We start from the raw sequence: 18,959 nt of genomic DNA, 5'->3' as shown, positions 1-18,959 counted from the left end.
TAAAGAAAAAGTCCTGCTAGGTGCTCCTCAAATCTTTCTCGCTTTTGTAGATCTAACCCAGGCCTTCGACAGAGTTGATAGGCCAAAACTGTGGAACAAACTGAAGGAGTGGAATTGTCCCAAAGAAATCCTCGACCCCATTATTGCCCTTCACTCCAACACCAGTCTATCTGTCCAATTGAACCACCAAAGGCTACTTTCCGACCATATACCATCTCACCGTGGAGTGAAACAGGGCTGTCCACTGGCTCCAGCACTTTTCATATCTTTCCTTGGTGACTTCAAAGACTCTCAAGACTCGATTAGATCATTCCCACCTAAAGTCGGAAATACAAGGGTCACTAGACCACTATATGCCGATGACCTGATAATCTTGGATCACACACAGGTCGGCCTTCAACGGCAACTGGAAAACCTGGCCCAATACACCAAGGAGAATAACCTGGAGATTAACAAATCAAAAACAAAAATATTAACAAAAAGAAAGAGACCTTACAGTGGTATCTAGACCAGTCGAAAATCGAAATCGTCTCTACATTTAAGTACTTGGGAGTCGAAATCGATAGCTCCAAGAAAGGACTGAGCATGCAGCAAGCCCTATGAGCAAAGACCAAAAACCTAACCTCCCAATTACATGCAGTTGACAGGAAATACGGCAAATATAGTCTACTCCCGGCTATTCAGTTCTACAAATCAAAAGTAATTCCGTCACTAACTTACGGCATGGACTCAACACCGCAATCCCATCTACGCTGTGGACCAAATTGGAAGGCTACATTTGGAGAGCAGTATTAGGCCTACCAAAATCTACAGCCTCTGCAGCAATAAGACGAGAATTTGATTTACTTTCCTTAGAGGCAGTGGTGGTCCAGAGTACCATCCAACTTTTCCGAAAAATTCAGAATCCTGAGAGCCTAGAAATATACCACATGATCGCCGTGGAAATCGCCAATGGAAGTAACAAATCCCTAAAAGACTGGGTCAGTACACAAAGACTCATTCTGCAGGAGATAGCATGTTCTGAAGAAGAACTAGTCCAAATCCACTAAGAATCAAATCAAAAATGGAATGGCTAGACTGGATAAAAACAAATGAGAAAGCAGTTTCAAACAAACTACTAGCCCACCTGCCACCGGTCTTTAACAAACTTAAAGAGCCCATGGGGTATTGCACAAAATACCCAAGTAAACTCTTAATGAAAACCCTACTGAAAGCACGTCTTAACCTGTTACCCACTCAAGAAATCGTAGCAATCAGAACAGCATCTGATGAAAAAGCATGCAGACTCTGTAAAGATCCTCTATCTACAAAATCAATTAGACAGCTTCTGATGGTTTGTCCGACAATGGACCAAGAAAGAAAAGCTTTCCTCGGCCCCTTGTCCATTAACTCTTTCGTCGATGGCGAAAACACATGGTGGTATCGCCTTATTACAGGAGCCCAAACTATATGGCTAATAGCATCGGCTAACTTTCTAAACATTGCCTTGGAGACGGTCTCCCAACTGCAACAGGCAAAGCCATCCAGTTAGAAGACGAAGACCTCGGGACCCTCTTGAAGTCTATCCACCCACAGAACCTTCTTTTTTTCTTGGTCCCTGTTGAGGACGCTCAGTCAAAACAGTAAACACTTCTCATCAGGATCAAAAATCGCAAATTTGTGTTTTTCTTTCTGCACTATGAAAACGTCCTTGTAAAAATCTAAATAGATTAAATACAAATAAAAGAAATACAATAACAGAAATCCACATAGAAAATAGTCAACATATATAACAAACCATTATATTTCTAAAAGTATTTAATTCATTTGGATAACTCCATAAAAAAGTTTCAATTAAATTTTATCTGCAGTAATTCGAAGAGTGCAAATAAAAAAAGTGATATTACAAGTGAAATGCTATCTCCTTCTCCTTCCATCATTCTTGACCAAAGTGACTCACTCGCCTGTACAAATTGAGAACATACAACATACAAAAGGCTCAGTAATACAATGAACCTAAACCTAACATATATGGTACGGACCATATTACATGGAAACACATGAATGTACTTATATACTCTGTCACGTCTCCTCATAAAATTTGAATACTCAACTAATCTTACTTAAAAGGGCAATAGTGGCCATCCAGTCAAAGGCCTAAAGCATTTTCTTTACCTTGCTCGGGTTTTCAATCAATTATATTCTATCAGACTCAATGAAATGTAATAATTAAGTCATACTTCAACTGAATTCAGTAAGTGATGGAATAGTACACTCCACAAGAGCCATGTTAAGATCAACAAAAAGAGACTTCTGTGGGGGATCCAGAATGTTCAGGTAAATGCTCAATTTCTTCCACAGTACCACTGTGCTGAGAGAAATGAGGCAAAGAAAGGGGTAGTCCCAAAACTCTCTTTGACATTATGCCCCGATTAGACTTGAGATATAGACCCAAATCTGTCAAACCCATCTTAAGCTCATAAGTGATTGCCAGAACTATTTTGGCCATATAGAACTTCAATGCAGGAATTAGAGAGAACTTACACAGTCTCTTTTAGACCCGACTCAACTGACCAATCAGAGGTTGTAGCATGTCTCTCACTTCCTGTTTTGTCGTGGATATACTGTTGTTACCAGAGATGTTAAAACCAAGGTGACTCATGGTATGAACTCTTTCCAAGTTGGCACATCCAATGCACCAGTTCACTCGTTTTGGTTTACACTTTGTTGAGAAAAGAATAATTTTGGATTTCACAGCCGAAAAAAAAAGTTAAAACAAAAACGGCAGCTGCAGACAGAAAAAGTTGTCAGTTTTTTCTTTCTGTGGTGGCCATAGTAAACAAAGAAAATGCCCACCGGCCATTGAAGTAAATTGAAAAAAAAAGTAAACAAAAGAATGACCGCCATGGAACAGGGAGAAGGGACTACATCTAGTCCCATCTCCCTTTCCATAACGGCCTGTCGCAGATCGGGAGCAGACATGCTGGGGACTGAGGTGTTCCCAGCGCATCCGCTCTCGAAATGGAAAAAAGAAGGTAATTAGGGGTGGGAGGGCAGTAAGGTAATTCGGTGGAAGCGGGGTCGGGGAGAAAACTTACCTGATTCCCTGAGATGGTGGCTGCCAGCCGTGAGGCTGCTCAGGGCAGCGGGATTACCATGTGGTAATGCCCGCATTCTGAGCCTCCCCATTGGCTGGGATGCCGCCACATCCCCCTTGCCGGGTACTAATGCCCATTGAGTAGTCAGCAAATTTGGACTATTTCCTCTGTAAACCCACAGGTGTGAGATCAAAGAAAATACAATTTTCAGCAAGGGCTAATCAATGTAGCCTCACATTTCCCAGTCACACCAGATAAGCTTTCGCAGACTCCCATAAGTCACCCACACCTGCATTGTATACATTTAAAAGAAACAGGGCAAGGGCACAGCCTTGGCTCAACCCTAAGAACGTCTCAATTTACCTAGACAATACACCATCCTTTATAAACCTAATCTTAACATAGGTGATTTAGTGCAGCAAAGATATACATTTTACAAAAACATCAGGAATCCCTTTACTCAATAATGTGTGCCACATTCTCCAATGATTAACCTGATTGAAGGCACAGGACATGTCCATAGACGCCATGTACACAGATGCCTGTGAACCCTTGCAAAACGGAATCCTGAATATGGGCCAATATTGACCCATTTAAAGTTGCTTCAAGAGACTTACAAAAACCTACTTGGCACTTGCTCAGCATATTTGATTTGTCTACGCATTCTTCAAGTTCCTCTAATAGCAAAGAAACAAAAACATTACTCATGGCATCTAGTATGGCTATCGGCCGATAATTAACCAGTTTAGAGCTATTTCCCTTTTTGAAGATGGCTATTATGATAGACAAGTTCCAGGAGTGGGGCACCACATTGGTTCTAATAATTTCTCCAAATAGATGACAAAGGATTTTAGACTACAAGTTGGGGCGGTTTTTAACGTTAAAGGTGCCAACAAATCCAGATGACTTGATATCACAAATAATGTTCTTAATAACCTGGACATCCAGAGTATTGGATACAAGTAACTCAGAGGCAACATTGGGTATTACAGTAACAGTTGATTCGGGCAATTTTGTAAATATGTGTTCATAGTAAGACACCCATTCATTCTCTTCTATAACACAGGCATCCACCAGGAATCTTTCTCTAAAATTGAATTAGTCAATTTCCAAAATCTAGTGTAGTTTAAACTCCCAAGAGAGCATAAGGCTTTTTGGCTGTCATTGCAAGGTATAAAATAAGCAGTGTCTCGTAGAAATTTGCTTTGCAATTCTGTAGGTTTTCTAATTAAATTGGCACTTGTGTAGCAAAACTAGCTATTTAAGCTACCCTGTTCAATGAAAGTACAGCTCACCCTGCAATCCTCTCTTGCCTTCAGGGCACTCTCCGCCCTCTTTTCTCTGTGGAAGCTCAAAGGGACAAATGGAGAGAGAACAACTGTAATCCTCTTCTCCATTCTTAAGTGCTAAATGGCTGTGTGGGAGTGCAAGGAAAGATGTTCTTTTCTGTTTCATATAATTGCAAACCAGAGGTAAATTGGTAAGATACTTACTAAGCTAACTATACACAGTCTGGCAAAACACAGTATGGGTTGTGGTGAAGAATCCTGTGGATCCCCAACTAAAACCCTGCCTAAGGTCTCCTCCTGGGTGGCCAGGGGAGTGCAGACACTTCCCGATCCCAACCTTGGGGTGGTGTACTGCAGGAGGATCACCTGGATGGAGACAGGGCCCAGCGTAGTGAGAGGGTTACCTCTGAAAAGGATACTCTTACCACTATACCAGAAGAGGTTATGGCTTATTGTCATTTCAATATTTCTAAACCTCGTGGTAAAACAAAGATGGTAAATCCTAAGGCCGTAACCCCACAACATATTATACCAGAAGAACAATTCTTGTTTATCCCTAAAAACAAATACCCTCCTCAATACCAAAGGTTCACTACAAGGAATGGCGGAAATGTTCCCTTCTCTACACCTTCCTCCTCTAATAAAGCAGAGATCGAAATTGAAATTTGATACACAGGAGCTAAAAGCAGCTCCTGTGTATCCAGCATTGACCAAGAGCTACCACTGGAATACCAGGAGCTAGTACATGGCGTTCCACAAATCCAATTTCCACATTAGATGAAATCCTATTACTTTGTCAATTATTTATTAACCCTTATGCTTTAAATGTGATATCGGTATGTCCTAAAATTGCAGAAAATGCACAGAGTTAACTTCAGGTAGGTGTGTTTTTTCAGCATCCACTGGCCTGGGGAGTCAAAAGTAGCTCCTGGTAGCTGTTGATGTCAAGCTAACCAGGCACTTTTAGGCTACAAGCAGGAGATAAATAGCTCCCAGCTCCCCTCAATTTCGTACCCTGTAAGGTTAACACCTATAGCCCCTCTGTTGAAATGACTAAGGGATTAAAGCCAACCATAACACTATACAAGAAGTGGAAAAACCTGGTTTCACTAAAGTGAACTACATGTCCTAGTATCCCATAGGAACTAAGACAAAGAAGAGCACTAAAGAGGTGTGTAGAAGTGAGGAACAGGCAACTAGGTCTAACAGCTCGTACAAAGGTCAGGCAATTGGCAGTAATGGCCTGCACCTGAAATCAATTGCCCCACCTAAGAGGAATAAAAGGCTGCAGCATGAGAGAGAAGCTGGAAGTAGTAGTAGAAGCAGAAGAGCACACAGCTTGCTGTTCATGAGGAAGTGTGATCACTTAAGGGCTGCCGGGACACAAGGAAAGCAGATTTCACCTGCAAGTTCTAAGAGGGTCCTGTGTTCACAAACCCTGCCTTGCCGTGGCTGCACTGAGAGAGACGTGCTGAGAGTGAAGGTCTTCCCAGGTGCGCCTAGTGACTGATTGCAGAGCCGTGATTGTGCCGCAACCCGAGGCCTGTGTAAAGAAGCAAGCTGAGGGACAGAGGAGTGAAGGAGACTCCCCGGCTATAAGGCCGGATCAGAGACACATGCTGCAGAGGGCTGTGGGACCCAAGTGTGCCTAAAGTGGTAGAAGAAGAAGAAGTCGGGAAGTGTAAGCAGCCCACAACTGCAGTGTTCCTGGAGCTGGTGGGTGAGACTGGGCGTTCAGGTTCACTCAAAAACCCTTGCCGGTAATGGTAACCAGTCTAAAGGCGTTCACTTATAAAGAAAAGCGAGATTAAACTGTTTGTCGTTGCGAAAGGTTTTCTTTTCAATGGAAATGTATCACATGCGCTTCTAGTAGAAAATATAGTGCTCGCGTATAAAGAAAAGTATTTCATTTCCATTGTTGAAGTCCTAATGATGCCAGATTGGTCGCGTGTCGTTAATTGAAGGGAGAATGGTTTTCTAAATTACTCCGAAAACCTAATGCAGACTTTCACAATTGTTACAGGATCTTATGGCATCAAAGGAAGGTCACGTGTAACCAACTGTGATTCCCGATCGGAGTGTAAAAGTATCTCTGTGCTAATACAGGGGAATACAAATATTTACAGACACTTAAGGTTAAAGATCTGACTTAAGGAGTGGTTGCATGTACCTAAATCTGTTTGTCCTTGTCAGGGGTAAGACTGGCCTTGGGCCCAGTAGTATTGGGACTGTGGGGCCAGGGACCATGAAGAAACCCGGATCCAAAGGGTTTCCGTACTTTAAAGGGCTGTTGTGCCCTTTCTGCAGACAGATCCAGCGTTCAGCCCGCCGGAACTACAATTCCCAGCAGGCTTCGCGGGCCTGCGAGCCAATGGGAAGCCGCGCTGGGTGTGGCACGCGACGAATGCGCATGCGCAAGCTCCAAGGCACGGGGCTTGTGCTCGAGACGCCGAGGAGAGAGGACGTGAGCCCAGCAGCTCCCCGGAATCCATACGCGAGGGGCCAAGAGCCACAGGAACCACGATCCGGCCCCTCGCAGACACAAGATAAGTGCCGCTCACCCCAGGGAGAGTCAGGGATCCTAGGGGAAGCGCAGGGGGCATATCCCGACCCCGTCTAGAGCCCCTGCGCATCACGCAAAAGCTAAGTGGGCGGATTCACGGGAAAGTCGTGTTTGCTAACTGAAGGAAGTGTGCATGGTTTCGAGTGCATTCATCTCTTGGGAAAAGCGCCGGAAGGGCGCGTGAGATGAAGCACTAGCTTGGGGAACCCGGTCTGAGGAAAGACCGCGTTCTGACACCCGGTCTGAGGGAAGACCGTGTTTTTGGGCAAAAAGTAACATTGGGGCTTGATAAGCCACGTGCGGCAGCGCACCCTAAAATTCCTGGATTGTTTATTTTCAAACGCTGAATGCGTGTTGAGAGAGTTTGCAAGAGAGTGTGAGACCAGCAGAACGTATGACAAACGCTAATGCTTGTCCTTTGTTTTCTTTTAGTTTGAACCCGATTCGAACCTGAATCTCGGACTGCAAGGACGTGGCACAGGACTTGACAGTCTTGCAGGACAGGACTTTAAAGACTAAAGCAAAGCTAAGTGTGCTAGTGCATGTGACTGTGTTCATGAAAATGTAAATGGGCTAATGTCAACAATTGTTTGTTGCTACCTCGGTATGTTGCTGTAAGCTCAAAAGAGCACCTTCAGGTTTGTTCAAGGGGTCTGGTGAGGGTGGCAGCACCTTTACATGTAGAGGTGTTACGGCAGTTCCATCAGCCAGTTTGAGGAACGTGTGCAGACATCGTTTACCCTAAAATCCCCAGTCCTATCCATAACTTCTTCCCAACCCTCAATCCGGTAATCCTAAAATCCCTTTACCTATTCAATCATCGAGACCCTAACCCTCCTTCCCCGCTCTGGTTAAGGAGGCCTGTGTAAAGCTCTGTCTTGCAGGCACTGAAACCATTGAGGGGTGGTTGGTACTGCGTCACTCCTGCACCTAGGACCTGAGCATCTCTGACAGAAGCACAAGCCCACGTATAGTCAGGCGCCTGAGTGGTGTAGCCAACCCCCATCACCATTATGGAAGAGATCGCCAAGGTTTTGCAGGACCTGCAAAGCGAACTAGCGGCGTCCAGACAGGACTATGCCACGTTGTCAGCGCAGGTACGAAGTCTGGCCGCGCAAACAGCACCTTTGCCGGGTCACGCACCAGTACAGGTGCAAGTCACCCCAGAGCCCCTGATTCCTCTGGCTCCACCTGAGCGTTATGCAGGAGACCCGCAGAAATTCTCTACCTTTATTACGCAATGCCGCCTCCATTTCCTTACGAAACCGGCAGCATTCCGATCCAATCAGTCTAGGACTGCTTTCGTTATCTCCTATCTCACAGGCGATGCAGCAGCATGGGCAAATCCCCTAGTCCAAAAGGACAATACTATCCTTCATGATTGGGACGAGTTTCTCAGTGAATTTGAGAAAATATTCAATCGTAGGGCTGCTACCCTGTGTAAGGATCGGGAATTGCTGACATTGAGGCAGGGAAATAAGGAACTAGTGACATATGTCACTCAGTTCAATCGGTTGATAGCCGAAGCCGAATGGCCACGCGATAAATGCATGTCCCTATTTTATCAGGGATGATTTGAAAGATCTTATTGCCCAAGTTGACCCCCAACCCCGAGAATGCTCGAATATGATTGATCTGGCTATGCGATTGGATCATCGTCAAGCGGAGCGACGGGGGGATAGGAAGAAAGGAGAGTCACGTCCAGCAGCAAGGTTTGACCAATTTAAAGGGGCACGAGGATCAATGGACAAGTCCGATGGAGACGAGCCGATGCAAATTGGGTCGGTTCGTGGTCCCCTATCAAAGGAAGAAAAAGAACGAAGGAGAAAGGATGGTGTATGCATGTACTGTGGGAAGCCCGGACACTTTGTTCGTGAATGCCCCACAAAGCCCAAGACTCAGGGAAACGCCTCGGCTCGTCGGTAGTGGGGGTCACCCGGTCGAGCCTGACTGATTGCAGGGCCCCGATAGAAGGTAGTCCCAATTTTGCCCCACACATTTCGGTAAGGGGGTGTCTTGGTTTTCAGGGTATATCAAAAGAGGTCACCATGTTGATTTACTCGGGGGCAACGGGTAATTTTATAGATATCCAGTTTGCGGCCAGGTTGGGTATCCCTATCCAGCAAAAGGCAAAACCTGAGCCCGTACGCGCGGTAGATGGTACACCTCTATGCTCGGGACCCATCACACATAACACTCATTTAGTGACCCTGAGTTGTGGTATTGGGCATTGGGAATACATTACCTTTGACTTAATTGCTGCCCCGCAGTTCGGCCTTATCTTAGGGTTACCTTGGTTGAGAAAACATGATCCTCTGGTTTGTTGGACCTCCGGTTTGATAAAATTTAGCTCTCCTTATTGTCGGGAGCATTGTAAACAGCCGGTGGCTGCGGCCTTTCAACTCGCAGGCATTACCGATGTTCAACCCGAAGCGCGCTTAGAAGAACTACCCACAGAGTATTCAGACTTTGTAGACGTCTTCAATAAGAAAGCCGCTGAAACTCTGCCCCCACATCGGCCATTTGATTGCCGGATCGATTTAGAGCCAGGGGCAACGTTACCGTGCAGCCGTATATACGCCTTGACCGAGGCTGAAAACAAACACCTTCGGGAGTATATTACAGCCAACTTGCAAAATGGCTTTATTAGACACTCTAATTCTCCAGTATCTTCTCCCTTGTTCTTCGTACCGAAGAAGTCCGGAGAACTCAGGACTTGCATAGATTACCGCGGGGTGAATCGGATAACCATCAAAAACCGTTACCCACTTCCACTCATCCCCGTCCTTCTAGATCAGGTTAGGGACGCGGTTATCTATACTAAGCTGGATCTTCGTGGGGCTTACCATCTTGTGCGGGTGCGCGAAGGTGACGAGTGGAAAACCGCCTTCCGAACAAAATTCGGATTGTATGAATATCAGGTTATGCCATTTGGTCTCTGTAACGCACCTGCTGCCTTCCAGCATTTCCTAGATGAGGTTCTTCGGGAATATTTGGACGTATGTGCCGTCGTGTACATCGATGACATCCTCATTTATTCCCATAGCCTAGAAGATCACGTTCAGCATGTACGCGCTGTTTTACAAAAGTTAAGGGAATACCATTTATATGCCAAACTCGAGAAATGTGAATTCCACCGTACTACCGTGGAATTCTTGGGGTACTACCTTACTCCGACAGGCGTACAAATGGATACAAAAAAGGTGAAGGCCATTCTTGATTGCCCCCGCCAGCCAATGTCAAAGACGTACAATCCTTTCTAGGATTTGCAAACTTCTACAGACGGTTCGTCCAGAATCCAGAATTTCTCTGAGCTGGTTACTCCAATCACGAGACTTCTTCGCAAGGGCTGCCCGTTTATTTGGGACGCCTTGGCTGAGCAGGGATTTCAACGGCTCAAGAAGGCCTTTACCGATGCACCGGTATTGAAACATCCGGCTTGTCCCAGCCATTTCTGGTGGAAACGGACGCTTCCAGCCATGCGCTGGGAGCTGTTCTGTCCCAACGTGATCCTCAGAAGGGGCTCTTACACCCAGTAGCCTATTATTCAAGGAAGCTGCTTCCAGCAGAAGTCAACTACGTCATTGCAGACAGGGAACTATTGGCCATAAAGGCAGCCTTTGGCGAATGGCGGCACTACTTGATGGGGGCACGTCACACAGTGACGGTTATTACCGACCATCGCAATCTTCAGTTTATTAGGACTGCCAAGACCTTGAGTCCACGTCAATTGCGTTGGGCCCAATATTTCGCAGAATTTGATTTTATAATCACATACAGACCTGGAACGAACAATCGGAAAGCTGACATTTTGTCCCGCTATCCAGATAAGGTCTCTGAGGAAGTAAAAATCGTGTCTCGGCCAATAGTCCCTCGGGTGCAAATACTGGGTTTAACTACCAACATCTTTGAGAGCATCCAAAAGGAACTTTCCGTGCATGACCTTCACCAATGGTGCAAGCAGGACCCTCAGCACACCATTTTGGATGGGCTCCCATATCATGAGCAATCGTTGTACTTGCCTACACCCCAGCTACAAAAACAGGCGATGTCATGGTGCCACGATTCCTCCCTAGCGGGTCATCCCGGTAAGGCAAAGACTCTAGAATTGGTGGGGAGACATTTTTGGTGGCCAAAGTGGCGGCTTGATGTCCAGCAATATGTACAACAGTGTGCAATATGTGCTCGGAACAAAGCCGATCACCAGAAACCAGCAGGCCTCCTACGTCCCCTGCCAACACCAACTACTCCTTGGCATACAGTTACCATGGACCTAATAGTTGAATTTCCACAAGTGCAGGGCTTTACCTCCATACTGGTGGTAGTGGATGCCTTTTCTAAAATGGCCCATTTTATCCCCTGCAAAGGGGTTCCAACAGCTAAAGAAATCGCTGAATTATTCCTGCAAAACGTGGTTCGGCTTCATGGCCTTCCGTGCCGTATAATCACAGATAGGGGTCCACAGTTCACCTCCAGGTTCTGGCGCGAATTTTGTAACATCATTGGTATGGAAGTTCGGTTATCCTCGGGATATCATCCCGAGACGGACGGCCAAACCGAACGCGTGAACCAGGGGCTTGAGCAGTTCCTGCGTTGCTTAGCCGCAGGACGGGAGACAACATGGGTTCAACATACTTGGCTTGCAGAAATGGCATATAATAATGCTGTTCATTCTTCCACAAAACGATCCCCGTTCTTCTGCTTGTATGGAAGACATCCACGGATTTTACCTTCATCCGTCCCAACAGCAGAAACGGCACTGCCTACATTAGCAGGACAACGGATCGGAATAGAGCAGGTTTGGAAGGAGGTGCAGGATAATCTCGTAAAAGCCAAAAAAATGTACAAAACTTATGCCGATAAACATCGACGTGCTAGCCCTGTATACCATAAAAATGATTTGGTATGGTTGTCCACTCGTAATTTACGATTAGAGGGACCCAAAAAGTTACAACCTCGCTATCTAGGCCCATTTAGCATTGAGAAAGTAATCAACCCAGTAGCGGTACGACTGGCCCTGCCCTCTCAGATGAAAATCCACCCGACTTTCCATACGTCACTGTTGAAACCAGCCCCGCCTGGGGTACGCACTCAAAAAACACCCCCGGTACTTGTACAGGGGGAGCCGGAATATGAAGTCCGAGCAATTCTGAACTCTAAAAAAAAGAATGGCCAAGTCTATTATTTAATCGACTGGGTGGGATACGGGCCTGAAGACCGCTCCTGGGAACCCTCACACCATGTACATGCCCCGCGATTGCTGCGGACCTTTCACAAAAACTGCCCTGAAAAACCTGGGGACCTGCCTTCCGTGGGAGGGGGAGTGCTGTCAGGGGTAAGACTGGCCTTGGGCCCAGTACTATTGGGACTGTGGGGCCAGGGACCATGAAGAAACCCGGATCCAAAGGGTTTCCGTACTTTAAAGGGCTGTTGTGCCCTTTCTGCAGACAGATCCAGCGTTCAGCCCGCCGGAACAACAATTCCCAGCAGGCTTCGCGGGCCTGCGAGCCAATGGGAAGCCGCGCTGGGTGTGGCACGCGACGAATGCGCATGCGCAAGCTCCAAGGCACGGGGCTTGTGCTCGAGACGCCGAGGAGAGAGGACGTGAGCCCAGCAGCTCCCCGGAATCCATACGCGAGGGGCCAAGAGCCACAGGAACCACGATCCGGCCCCTCGCAGACACAAGATAAGTGCTGCTCACCCCAGGGAGAGTCAGGGATCCTAGGGGAAGCGCAGGGGGCATATCCCGACCCCTTCTAGAGCCCCTGCGCATCACGCAAAAGCTAAGTGGGCGGATTCACGGGAAAGTCGTGTTTGTTAACTGAAGGAAGTGTGCATGGTTTCGAGTGCATTCATCTCTTGGGAAAAGCGCCGGAAGGGCGCGTGAGATGAAGCACTAGCTTGGGGAACCCGGTCTGAGGAAAGACCGCGTTCTGACACCCGGTCTGAGGGAAGACCGTGTTTTTGGGCAAAAAGTAACATTGTGGCTTGATAAGCCACGTGCGGCAGCGCACCCTAAAATTCCTGGATTGTTTATTTTCAAACGCTGAATGCGTGTTGAGAGAGTTTGCAAGAGAGTGTGAGACCAGCAGAACGTATGACAAACGCTAATGCTTGTCCTTTGTTTTCTTTTAGTTTGAACCCGATTCGAACCTGAATCTCGGACTGCAAGGACGTGGCAGAGGACCCGACAGTCTTGCAGGACAGGACTTTAAAGACTAAAGCAAAGCTAAGTGTGCTAGTGCATGTGACTGTGTTCATGAAAATGTAAATGGGCTAATGTCAACAATTGTTTGTTGCTACCTCGGTATGTTGCTGTAAGCTCAAAAGAGCACCTTCAGGTTTGTTCAAGGGGTCTGGTGAGGGTGGCAGCACCTTTACATGTAGAGGTGTTACGGCAGTTCCATCAGCCAGTTTGAGGAACGTGTGCAGACATCGTTTACCCTAAAATCCCCAGTCCTATCCATAACTTCTTCCCAACCCTCAATCCGGTAATCCTAAAATCCCTTTACCTATCCAATCATCGAGACCCTAACCCTCCTTCCCCGCTCTGGTTAAGGAGGCCTGTGTAAAGCTCTGTCTTGCAGGCACTGAAACCATTGAGGGGGTGGTTGGTACTGCGTCGCTCCTGCGCCTAGGACCTGAGCATCTCTGACAGTCCTTTGAAGACAGAACTTGCTAACATTAAGAACAAGTATTCTTTAAACTCAGAAGTTGCTGTATTAACAAGAAGAACATGCATTACCCAAGCCAAGAGGCGAACCCCTTCGATAGTGAAGAAAAGCCTGTTTAAACCTATCCACCTAGCTGATGAAGTTGTCAAAGGTCCAGTGTCCTCTGATACAAGTGTGACATCGCTATATGAAGTTGGAAATGTGGAAATTCAGCTTCAAGGTAGCGACTGGAATCAAGAAGGTGTGAACAAAGCTGGAGAAGGGAGCTGGCTGCTTGTAAAAGTATAGGACAAATAATCTGTAATGCTGAGACTGTTGAAGTGGAGAGAAAGACAGCCTGGAAGAAGAGGCAGGTTATCTTTGTGGCAGTAAAAGCAGAAAGAAGAGGCAAACAAGCTGCCATTTCCTTGGAGCTTAGGATAAGAAGAGTGCCTTGCTTACCCATAGAGGCCAAAGTGTTTGTCTTTTAAAATGCCTAACTATCCTGAAGTATAATGTTGAAGCAGAAATACCAGAACTGTGGTTGTGTATAATACTGTCAGTGGATGTCACATTGAAGTTGGTTGAAGTAGAGGTATACTGTGGAACCAGGGAGTCTGTCTCCACAATAACATTAATGGAAGGGTGGTTGTCAAGAGGAAAGCAGTAACCCAAGAAGAAGCATCCTGACAATTATACCAAATGTACTGTAGAGGTTAAGAACACTTGTAGAGTTGAAAAGGAGAAGTTGCTAATCTATTCTTTTGAACTGTGGCAAAGCAAACTTGGAAGGAAGACATCCAAGATTACCATTGGTGGTATTTTCTTGGCTGGAATCGGAAGGGCAACTTTTCAACAGAAAGCTGAAGAACTGTTACCAGTGGATTGTTGTTTGGTGAACTTCTGTTTCATTTAGAACTTACACAAACTGGTTCAAGACTAATTTTCTTTTTGAACATTTGGGGAAATTGACTTTGGACAATCCTGGGGAAGGGATTTACCCAGGTCAGGTGAAGGTCATCCAAATTGCTGGCTGTTGTTTATTCACTCATTTATGGTGTTTATGATTTACTTTGAATACTTTGTTGTTTATTGTGAGGTGCCAATTATGTTTATGCTAGAAGTAATCCCCCATAGTTTGTAAACTAGGCAGGGAACTCCCTGATAGAGTAGGAGGCTTAGTGAGGATGTATTTGCACTTTTTATCATTAATAAAATGTTTAATTTTGAGAATGCCACAAGCAGTTGTCCACCTCGCACTACTGACCCTTCAAAGTGTTAACTTTATTTTTTTAGAGCCAGTCCTGCAATTCCATTCCACAACATGTAAGTTGTTACATAATGCAACATTATAGCATTTTTACTGTAAAACTCTGCATTGTCTCCATGCTTTACAGTAAAGTTTAGGTTAGTGTATCTGAATCTCATACAGTCAATTATATTTCATTTTGTTGGGATAGATACATCACTTTTGAAAATTAATGAACATGATCACATGGCTAAATGCCGTTGATGGCAAACCTAGCTCTGTGATCTGCTGGTTGCATACATCTTTGAAATTGTTGCTCAACCCATGAGGTGATCTAATACTTCTTTACATTCTATATTATCTCCCTGTTGCTTTATATCAGCTCCCCTGAAAGTGAGATGCACGCAAACTACAATATTCCACCTAGTTTGGCCAGTCCTATGCCTGCTACGCCACCCAATCTGCTTAGTCTCTTCCTTTTTTCTTACATAATGAATACATAAAGCTAAGTAGATGTTTACACAAAATAGTGATTCATAGTTCCGTCCAGTCTGTGCATCTACAGATCTACTGCAGTACCATGCACCGAAGTTGGTCGCCAGAACTCCCTTTGCTCTATGATTATGCTTGCATCATATATTAGCATCTGTGGGAGAGAGGTGACCAGACTGTTTTCAGAGCCATTTCTACAGTAGCAAACCTTTCACATTTTACAGATGCTCATCCATGGCTTGTATACCTGCCCACTTGCGTAGTCAAGTAGATTTTATGAAGGGTACCACTTGCTTTTATTTAACATTTACTTTGCAGTGTAAATAAATGTTTCACTGTGCATGGGTTGCAGCAGTGTGCCAAACAAAGTGGGCTTGTGGTGACAGGCACCATTTTACAGAAAGCGCATTTACATTTTTTGTCATCCATTGCCAAGGTTCGAGTGCATTCCTCTCAGGCCGAGTAGGCAAACTGTTACTTGACCTGCAGGTCTAGCAGAATTGTAAAGATTTGGCAAGGCTTACCTCATCTCGCTAATGTCTTACTTCAGCGGGACACAGAAATGATGCATTGTTGCTAATTTTATGTCTTGGGTAAAAATAACTTCTGGTGACAAAAAAAATATTAGTACAACATTGCTAATCAAGTAGCGTCTTAGTAAAATTCCTATATCTTTGGTGATCGAGAGATTGACCAATCAAATGCCTAATTTTGGTGCACTTCTCTCTTTTGGCTTTGACTATCCAATATGTCAAATGTATGAGAGTAAATTATAGGGGCATAACAGATGCCTCTGCCAGTTAACTGTTGCAAACACCTGGTAACAGGGGTCATTGACAGATTGTACCCCAAATAATCCCCAAAAGTTATCAAAACAATTTTCATTATATGAGTCATTCAATAGTCGTGTAAATGTTTTCAAAAGACGTTTGTTCCAGTTGACACTGCAGCCCCTCTTATTCGTTTCAATTGGTGCCAAAGGTTAAGAAACCTCCAGTAATTCAAACGGAAGGTTAACATCACATTTTATCATTGAATGGTCACTAAACTTCCCATTCTCAATGGATAGGGGTGAACAGGTTGAATTTAAATTACCAGAAATAAAAACATGGTCTATCCAGGAAAAGGGCTCCCCTCTACTCCAGGAAAAAACATCATCAGTTGATTCAAAACCGTTTGGAACTAAAATGGACAAATAAAATAATAAATTCCCTCCACAACTTTCTCTTTGTCTAATCCATGAGAAAGTCTAGAACTAGAAACATCATTACTTTTTAACAGATCATCCGCACATGGAGGAATTGAAGTCACCTCAGACAATAATGTTATGATCATTCACATCCCCTTACCAATAACCCAATACAGCATCAATTGCATCATGTATGTCATCAGTTTTACATTTCTGAGGGTTCCAATATAGGTCTATAAGCAACATGTCTTCAGCCCTGCACTCAAACCCCAGCCCTGAGGCTAATAATCCTTCATTGGATGTTTGAATTAAGTGGATCCATGCTTTTATATTAATAGCCACGGCTATGGCTAGACCGCCTGAGGGACATCCACTAACACCTATTTTAGCATCTCTTGTAAACATATGATAACCTTTCAGGATAAGTGAAGTTAATGCCATGGTCTCCTGAAATAGCAAGGTACCAAATCCTAAAAAAAATAGACTCTTGTTTTGTTGTCTTAACAAGAGAGCACTATCAGAAAGAAAGATGGCGGAACCCCTCTGAGGTCTACCTTCCATCTCCGGATTCTCTACCTTCACCCCCTTCCCGTGCCTGCTGGCCACCAGTGATGAGCACCCTGGTGTGAGGCTGTTTTTGTTATGTCAGTGCTGTGTGAGGAGCCAGGAATTAAACTAAGACACAAGTTAGCTACTTTTTGTGTTAAAGACTTACTGAAAATAAAAGGGTTTGGAAAATACCTCTCTGACCCTGCTCTAAGAGGAATTACCCCTACCTAAACCAAAACTAAGGAATGGCCTGTGTGACTACGTCAAAATCAAACTGTCCTTGTGTCTCAAAGTTCTATTCTGGCCCTCACACTAAAACTAAATGTTAAAGTTGAAATGGGAAAGGTCTGTAACCTTTTGAAGTTCTTGCAAAAGTCTTGATAAAAGAAGAATAAATAGTTCCAACACAAAACGTTCTTTATATCAGGAGAGCTCTTGTTCCACAATGGGGTTCCCTTCCCCTGGGGTTCTCTGCCTTGAAGTTTGAAGCCACAATGTTCTTTACATTGGAAGAGCTCTTGTTTCCTTCCCCTGGGTTTCTCTTACCTCACACACAACTGTTCTTGCTGTCTTATCTGGTCCACAGTTGTACTGTCCCACACAAAGCTTCCTGGCTTTGTGATTCTTTTGCCAGGACTAGGCTTTTCTTTATATGCTTAACACAGTTCTGATATTTCTGAACTTAGATGTTCTTAACTGCCTGACATACTCTCCTGCCATGATGTCTGCTGTTACACACATGTAACTTGCCTGGTATACTCTCCTGCCAGGGCTTTTTATTCTTGCACACTTGCAATTGCCTGGTATACTTTTCTGCCAGTGCTTCTCATGTTCATGAACTTGTAATGGCCCGGTTTTTGCTTTAGCCAGGGCTTCTTGCAATCACATAAGGTTTCTAACAATTTCCACAACTGTATAATCTCTTGAATGGATATCACATCCTCTTGATATACATTTTGTTTTGATGCTCCCATGTATTTACATTCCATACATTCACACACTGATAAGGGTTTTACTTCTCTTCCCCTTTTTACAGTTAGTTTGTTTTCTCGCTTTCTGTGGTTCTTGTTACAATTATTGGTATCTGGCGGGGTTTCTGATACGCCCCGGGAGTCCCCAACGGCTTTGGCCTGACACACCAGCTCTTGCTGGTGTTCTGGGACTCGTTTGCCGACGCTTGATGAAGGGTCGCCGCCTGGTTTGCCTTTGTTGCTTTTTCCCCTTCAGTGTATCATCCCTCGTGGCGTCTCCTCCACAAACCCACCTTCCTTCTGGCTCCGGTAAGCAAAGGTTTGCTGGGGCAGTCGACAAATGACCTGAAGTCTTCCCCTGGCTCCTGGTATCTCGAGAGAACAACTCGCTCTGTCAGCATCTCCCCTCTTCTCTGCTGGTGAGGTGTCCAGCTCTACCACGCTTGCTTCTGCTTTTCCGTTCTCTGAGCCTCGCGGACCGATGAAACTTCTTCTCGCCAACAGTAGCCTCTTGCATCTTATTGCCGCCCTTTAAATTTCCCGGGCACAGGCATTTACGGGGAAAGGCTAGAACGGTTGCTGGACTTCTGGTTTCTCTCGTTCTGCGTTACTCGTCCCCTCTTCTTCGTCACAGTATTTGTGGAAATATTGAACAAGAAGTCTATTGTTAGTCATTGAAACTTGGACCTGGAGAAGGTGGTCTTGTAATTTCTACAAGATAGATCAAGGTTGGAGGTTTGGCTCATTTGATGTGGGGAAAGGTTTTTCCTATGCTTCAAAGGGGGAGGTGCAGATGAATGACAATAAGCCAGAAGGGTCTGCGATAAAGGAAGATTATCCTTAAGGGTAAATGGGGGATACCAGCTCTCATCCAATGAAGCCATGTAATCTTCCCAGAGGTTGTTGTCTCCCATGTGATCCTCCCTT

This window comes from Ambystoma mexicanum, chromosome 11, assembly GCF_040938575.1.
Source record: "Ambystoma mexicanum isolate Mex_15411 chromosome 11, UKY_AmexF1_1, whole genome shotgun sequence".
NCBI lineage: Eukaryota > Metazoa > Chordata > Amphibia > Caudata > Ambystomatidae > Ambystoma > Ambystoma mexicanum.
The sequence above is the reverse complement of the archived record's forward strand: the minus strand, read 5'-3'. Positions refer to the sequence as shown.